The sequence below is a fragment of the Neovison vison genome, chromosome 1 (assembly GCF_020171115.1).
Source record: "Neovison vison isolate M4711 chromosome 1, ASM_NN_V1, whole genome shotgun sequence".
Classification (NCBI taxonomy): domain Eukaryota; kingdom Metazoa; phylum Chordata; class Mammalia; order Carnivora; family Mustelidae; genus Neogale; species Neogale vison.
Genome location: NC_058091.1, coordinates 277,823,798 through 277,830,973, shown reverse-complemented (window position 1 = coordinate 277,830,973; position 7,176 = coordinate 277,823,798).

Genomic DNA, 7,176 nt, shown 5'->3' with positions numbered 1-7,176 from the left:
ACAACACGTGGAGGCCATAGCAGACACATTTCTTTATAAAATGGGACGCTTTCCCAAGCCCCACCCCTATGCCACTCAAAAATCTTTCCTTATATCTTATTGGCTATAATTGTTACCATGACTTTTTCTAAGCCAATTGTTAGCAAGGGGAAGAGAATCACCGCGGTCACCTTAAATTAATCAAGACTGAGGGTGGGCACTACTTTCTTAAAGCACGAGGTCACACGTGATATTATTAGATATATTAGAACGCTATTTACAAGAAAAACCTGAGGAAATGGCCCTTGTGTATCTAGTGCAATCTGAAGGATCTGCCACGGCTGGAGTGTTTCCTGCCAGGAAAGATGCCTTGATAAAGTGCTCTGAACTCAACTGCCTGGTCCCCGTGGGGGCGACTTGTCTTGTTATTTTAAAAGTTATAATCTTGCTTACTTAAAATTTTTTATTCTTCTTCAGAAACAAACAAAAATGCTCCTAGAAGGAAGAAGTGACCTATTAAACTTCAAAAAGTGTTGGCGCTTATCAGATATGCTTTCGTAGCACAGAGGACAGATGCCTGACAATTTCAAGGGTTCCGTGGGTGGACAGGAAAAAAATGTTAAGAGCACCAAAAAACCTTAGTAAAAGGTTTGGCAAATGCCGGTTGAAGGCTCTGGGTATGACTAGGCATGGCACCAAGCAGGACACCAAGGAAGCAGTTTCTGCTCCTAGGAACCACAGTCCACCTCACCGCTTTGCCTGGAGACACTTTTGTGAGAGCTAGACCCAACTAGTCAGGGACTCCACATCCATCCAGATGCCTCGGGTTTCTGGCTGCACCATCAGTGAGCATGACCAGTCTACCACCAGTGGAACAATAGAGACAGAAGGCAGTCTCTTATTTGTCCCCCTTAACTGACCAAAGCCCACTGCAAGGTGATGCATGTACCTTGTTTCAGTCCCTGTGTCTGTGATTCTTGTCAGCAGACAAGGCCAGCAGTGCCTGCCCTGTTTTTGCCTTTTAAGAGTTCATTTATTTGTCAGAGAGAGCACGCGCACAAGCAGGGGGAGCAGGAGAGGGAGAAGCAGACTCCCCACCGAGCAGGGAGCCGGACACAGGGCTCTATTCCACAAAGCTGATATCACGACCTGAGCTGAAGGCAGATGCTTACCCAACTAAGCTACTCAGGCGCCTCTGCCTGCCCTGTTTTGTAACTACAAGGTGGTTACATGTCTGCTCTCCAGCAAAGCACTGGTAGCAATCTTTGGAATAATCTTTATATAGGAAAGCCTTATAAGAGGGGAAAGAACAAGTTGGTGAAGGGTTGAAGGGGCGTAGGCAGAGTTCCAGGAAGGAGTGAGAGATACTGTATTTGAGAAAGTCCAGGATCAGGAGTGGGGCACGCAATGAAAAGCACTTTCGCCAATTTCCCTTGTAAGGCAATGGAAACACATAAAGAATGGATTCAAGACCTCAAACCCTATAAGAAGCAATGTGCTGACACCATAAGCCCCTATTTAATAAACATTTTGGGACTTGTGGGTATATTAGATTTAGCAGACACAGTAGAATTTTGTTATTACTATGATTAAAAGTAATTAGCATAATTCAGGAATACTATGGGGGAAAAGAAAGCAAATTTCCCCACCAAAACACTTATCTATTACTAAAGCCTGTTGGGTGAATTATTTTAGTAATTTACTGATGCCCATATAGATGCACATACTCATCCATGCAGTGGTAATTAATAGCACTGCCCAGAGAAATTTACCTCTACAGATGCAAACAAGTGTAATTTAATGAGGCTTCCAGATGGTCACAAACCACCATTTCTCTTCATATTCTTTTTTTTTTTTTTAGATTTTATTTTTAAGTAATCTCTGCATCCAATGTGGGGATCTCACGACCCCAAGATCAAGAGTCATGGGCTCTAATTGCTGAGCCAGCCAGGTGCCCCTCTCTTCATATACTTTCTTGATATAGAAAATGAATGGAACAAAGATTCTATCACATGAACCAATAATTACACCCATTCTTGTGGGGACTACTGTCCTTTCTAACAGACTACTGTACTTATGCGATTGGCTTGAATTTATTATCTACCACATGAATGTGTCTTAACTGGGATTCTATGAAATGAGACTTCCAACTAAGAGAAGGTTCAAAGACTAAAGATCACCCCTTCAACTCCAAGAAAATTTCACAGTTAAATTTAAAAATCGTAGAGGGTGAGAAATTGGAATGAAACACCTAACAGCAACCCATGTAAGGTAAGAGAGACAAGACAGTAAATTCCGTGATATATTCCAACTTTCCGGGGTGTGGCATCTGAAACAAATGCCAGTTTTAAGGAGTAGGAAGGCTCCTTGCAACCCATGTGTGATCTCATGGCAACAAAGATGGTAGCACAGGACCTCTGCATTCCCCAAGCTTCTCAAAGGGCAAGATCTGTGAGGACACCTAAGCTCTGGGTGGTTACTGTGTGGGGAATGTGAGCACGCTACACCCCTGTGGTTTAAGAACAGGCTGCTGGTGGGGATGGAGAGATGGGAGCGATGACACCAGGATGCGGGGACGGAAGACGTGTGACGGGAAAGTGGTGGCAGTTCCGTGAGTGCAGGAACTCGGTTGGCCTGATTCACTACTGTGTTTGTAGCACCGAAAGCTGTGCCTAGAATGCAGTAGGTGCCAAGTAAGTATCTGTGGAAGACTGAAAGCATGAACAGTGCAAGCTAACTGCGTCGCCCGTGGCTGCTTCCTCTTTGCCCTCCCTTGCAGCGTGCTTTCCTCCCGCGTTCCTTTCACCCAGGGAGGTGTGGTCACCTCACCTTTCCCATGTCTCTCCTTCCTATTTACTTTTGTCTAGCCAATTTATGGGGTTGCTCAGCAAATGTTTTGACTCCAATTGGGAAAACAAGCTCTTGGTGCCATCATTGTCACCTGGCCCAGACTCTCAAAACAAGCCTGGTGTTGAAGAAAATGTCAACGGAAAGGTTTTGGTCTGCCTCTTTGGCAGATTACACAGGGCTTACAAAACACTTAACACGTCTGGATATCAAATTTGAGCTTCTTCAATTGCCTTTCCAGAGAGACTTCGCCCGCCCCCGCTCATAGCCATCCCCACCTGCGATGACTCTAGAACTGTGTCAGACAGCAGCTCCCTGGCACCTCAAACAAAACAGAAGTGGAAAATGAAGATGATGCTAAACCTGGAGTCACTGTGTCCGGAACTTGAGGAGAAAACCAGACTCAAGTCCTTTATCTCTCATGTGGAAGGCTGTGATGCATTAGGGGTGTGCACTGGGTGCAAATCGCCTACACTGTGTGCTTTGCCTATGGAAAAAAATGGTTTTTTTTCTTCTTCTAACAGGCATTAGTTGCCAACACTTAAAAATCAGGAGATTTAATGTTAAAATCTACATTCCCACCTTCTCTTGAGAAATTAGAAGTTCCAGCAATGTGGTGCCTGCATTTTCACAGAGTGGCTGGAGCTGGGGCCGAATCACTATGGGGGCAGACGGGCAACTGAAGCTGAGTCCCATTTCCCTCCCTGTTGGGACTGTGTGCTCTTTCCCTCTGTCCTCACTGCTCCCTACTGTCTCCTACCTTGTTTTGAGTCTTGAAGGCCCATGTAGTCTGCTGAGGCATGCCTCCCTGCCTCTTCCACCTTCCTGCCTGGCACCTGAAGGGAAATGGAGATCTCTAAGTGGTTAAAATCCCTTCTAGCGCTCTGATCCTTTGGCTGGCTCAACAAGTTGTGGCTGAGAACTTGCAAGATCGTACCCTCTCTCACACACTTCTGTAGAAAGGCCCCGTTGGCTTCTAAATCCCCACCTGTTAGAATCAGCCGGGGAGTAGTTTTAAACTTATACCAACGCCCGAAAACTACAGTATTAGATAGCATTAACCCTCAATATCAAAGCTCAATTTCTAGGCTGAAGCTTAGCTGCAGTGACATGAGATTTGTGTTACTTTCCAAGGATAGATAGCAGTGGTCACTGCAAGGCGTGGACTGTGTGCAGGGGGCTCCTCGGTATATCAGCTGAGCTCCACGTTCCCATTCTCCCGATCGCCTTCAAAATGCCAGTGCTCAGATTCTGGAGTCAGTTCTCTATGTGATCTTATCTGTCATGCTGACTCTGAATCTTCAGAAACCAAACCTGGTTACATCCCTCGCCTGCCCAGGGGTCTCAGCTCTGTAGTGAGCAACTTTTAACTGCTTCCTGCATTCCCTACATGCCTGTCTCCAAGGCCTCCTGAGGTCCATCTCAAGTTTATTCCTGCACATATCCCTGCTTGTTCGGACCACATGCAATTAGGTGTGGTAGGCAACAAGCTGCATTTAAGTGAGAGAACCCGAACTTGCTATTTAAGCCTGTCCTGGCTGTCCCCTCCTCTGCTTTTGTTAACCATTTCCTTTAGCAAAGTGGTCTTCTGAGTCTGGCCCAGAACTGCTGCTTCTTTCCTGGATGGGGAAAAGACAAACCAGATTATCTGGCTCAGTTAGGGAGCTTGCTCCCATCCACTAAAAGTTTTATGATATCTCTCTTCCCTCACTTTTTGGTCCCAAATCTTTCCTCTCCCATCCAGAATGCTCAAATTCATAAGCCTATATATTGAGAAAGGCTTAAATGAATGAATAAATAAGTACATATGATCAAAAGGATAACCACAAAGTCAATACATAACCTTGCAGAAAGTCCAATACACATTTATTGAGCATCACAGCAAGTAGGACTGGACACTGGCCATATAGTGGTGAATACGTCCATATTGTCCTTGCTCTTTCTGAGCTGGTACTTCTTAGTATCTCAGATACTTTTTAGTATCTCTGTGCACCTGAAAGCAGAACTGGCTGGAGTGGAGCTGACCAATAGGCTTCAACTCACAAGTCAGGGCCAGTCAAGGGAGAGCACCAGGCTGACAATTCTAAGACCATCTCTAGGTTCCTGGGTCCAGAGCAATACTGTATGGGTAGATGGTAGAGACAGAGGCTGGTGGTGGTACCAGTTTCTGTCATCCCATTATGGCTGAAACAACTTCAAACTAAGAATTGTAAGATCTATGCTCGGAACCTGGCTTCACCAATTCCTACTCACCTGTCCTTGGGCAATCAAGATTTTTTGGTTCTTTGGACTACTTAATGTAGATTTCCTTCCTCACTTTAGTAGAGTACATCCTCTTACAGAAGCTTCCTGAGAAAGGGTTCATGGAGGTAAATTTTTTGGGTCCCAGCAACTTTGAAAATAGCATTATCTATCTTCATCCCAAGATCAAAGAAATAAGTCAATGTATTAAGGACTGGCAGGGAGAATTGAAAATGGTGAAGCAAAGTGTTAAATATAAATGACTATTATAAAAATACAGATAGACATTAATGTCAGCAAGAATTATTAACAATCCTTAAAGCCTTAAAATGCAACACAGATAGTACAACAGGGAGGAAGGGAATTCAGAGGGAAAACCTGAGAGAATTATAGGGTAAAATTGTATCCTCTCTCTGTTATAAGGAATGCTTCATTTTTGCTCATTGTCCAGTGTTACTTCTGACACATTCTGATACTATTTTTACTACCATTCTCATATTGTATGTGGCCTGTGTTTGATGTCTTCTTTATCCCTGCTTTTCTGAAATTTCATCAGGATGCCTTTGTGCAGACCCTTTTCCATGTAATGTATGGGTCCCTTAACCTGGAGACTTGTGTCTTTCAGTTCTGGGTACATTCCTTGCTTTATGTCTTTGGATATTTCATTCTTGTATTTTTTATATTCTCTATATCTGGAACTCCTATTTGTTATACATCAAATTTCCTAAATTTATTATTTGTATTTTTTTCCTCCTATTTTCTATTCTCTTTGAATATACTTTCTGGAAGCTTTTACTAACTTCCTTTAGCCCTTTTACTGACTTTTAAATATCAGTTAACCTTTTTTCTAGTTTTAATTTCCAGGAGCTCTCTCCTCTGTTGTTGTTGTTGTTTTTTTAATATATATATAAAACCCTGTTACACAATATTTTCTTTTACCTCTCTGTGAATATGAATCACAGCACTAAAAAACTTATATTTTAGTTTTCTTTTGCTCCCTGGTTTTGTTTCTTCTGAGTTCCTTCCTTTTCATTTTCCATTCCTCTCTGCTGTAATATTTGTGTTTCATTTTAAGGGTTTCAGAGATGTTAACAATTATTGTTGACATTTATATCCAGATATACATTTACAACAAATATTTTTGTTTAACTCTTTGCCGTTTAAATCCTTCTCAACAGTGTTTTATACTATGATTTACTTCCTGTTCTTGGGATCTTAATTTTGATTCATCATTTAGTTGGCCAGAGTACATCTTCAAATAACTCTCTCAAAATGTGATACATGGGGAGTATGTATTTGGACTCTATGTCTAGAAATGCATTTCTTTTGGCTTCACAGATGAAAATCTACACGGGTAAATATTCTTCGTTTATTATTCTTGGATTTCATTATTATTCTTGGATTTCACTTCAAAATCTTATAAATACAGCATCATTGTTTCTCTGGCATTTCCATTTGCAGAGGCAAGTTGAGACCTTGTCCAGTCTTCTTTATTTGTGGGTACTATTTCTGGTTAGATGCATTCCCATTTACCCACTTAGACATGTAATTCCAGGTTTTGCTAGAATATATTTTAGAATACTTCCTTTAAAAAAAAATTTTAAGTAGGCTCCATGACTAGCATGGAACCTAACACGGGGCTTGAATTCATAACCCCAAGATCAAGACCTGAGCTGAGATCAAGAGCCAGACTCTTCTGACACCTGGGTGGCTCAGTCAGTTTTGCATCTGTCTTTGGCTCAGGTCATGATCCCAGGGTCCTGAGATCAAAAGTGTGGTGGGCTCCCTGCTCAGCGAGGAGTCTGCTTCTCCCTCTCCCACTCCCTCTGCTCCTACTCCCGCTGTGCTTGCTCTCTCTCTCTTGCTCTCAAAAAAAAAACAAAAAAAAAAAACCTAAAACTAAAACTAAAACCAAAAAAAGTGAAAAAAAAAAACAAACAAAACCCTTAAAAAAAAAAGTCAGAGTCTTAACCGACGGAGCCACCCAGGTGCCCCAGAATATTTTTCTGGATGAGCCAGTTGTCCCTTTACATCTGCAGATTCAGGACTTTTTCTTCACTGGTAAGTTTTCGTTTTTATCATGATTTGAAGTGGTGTTTCTGTTCTAGG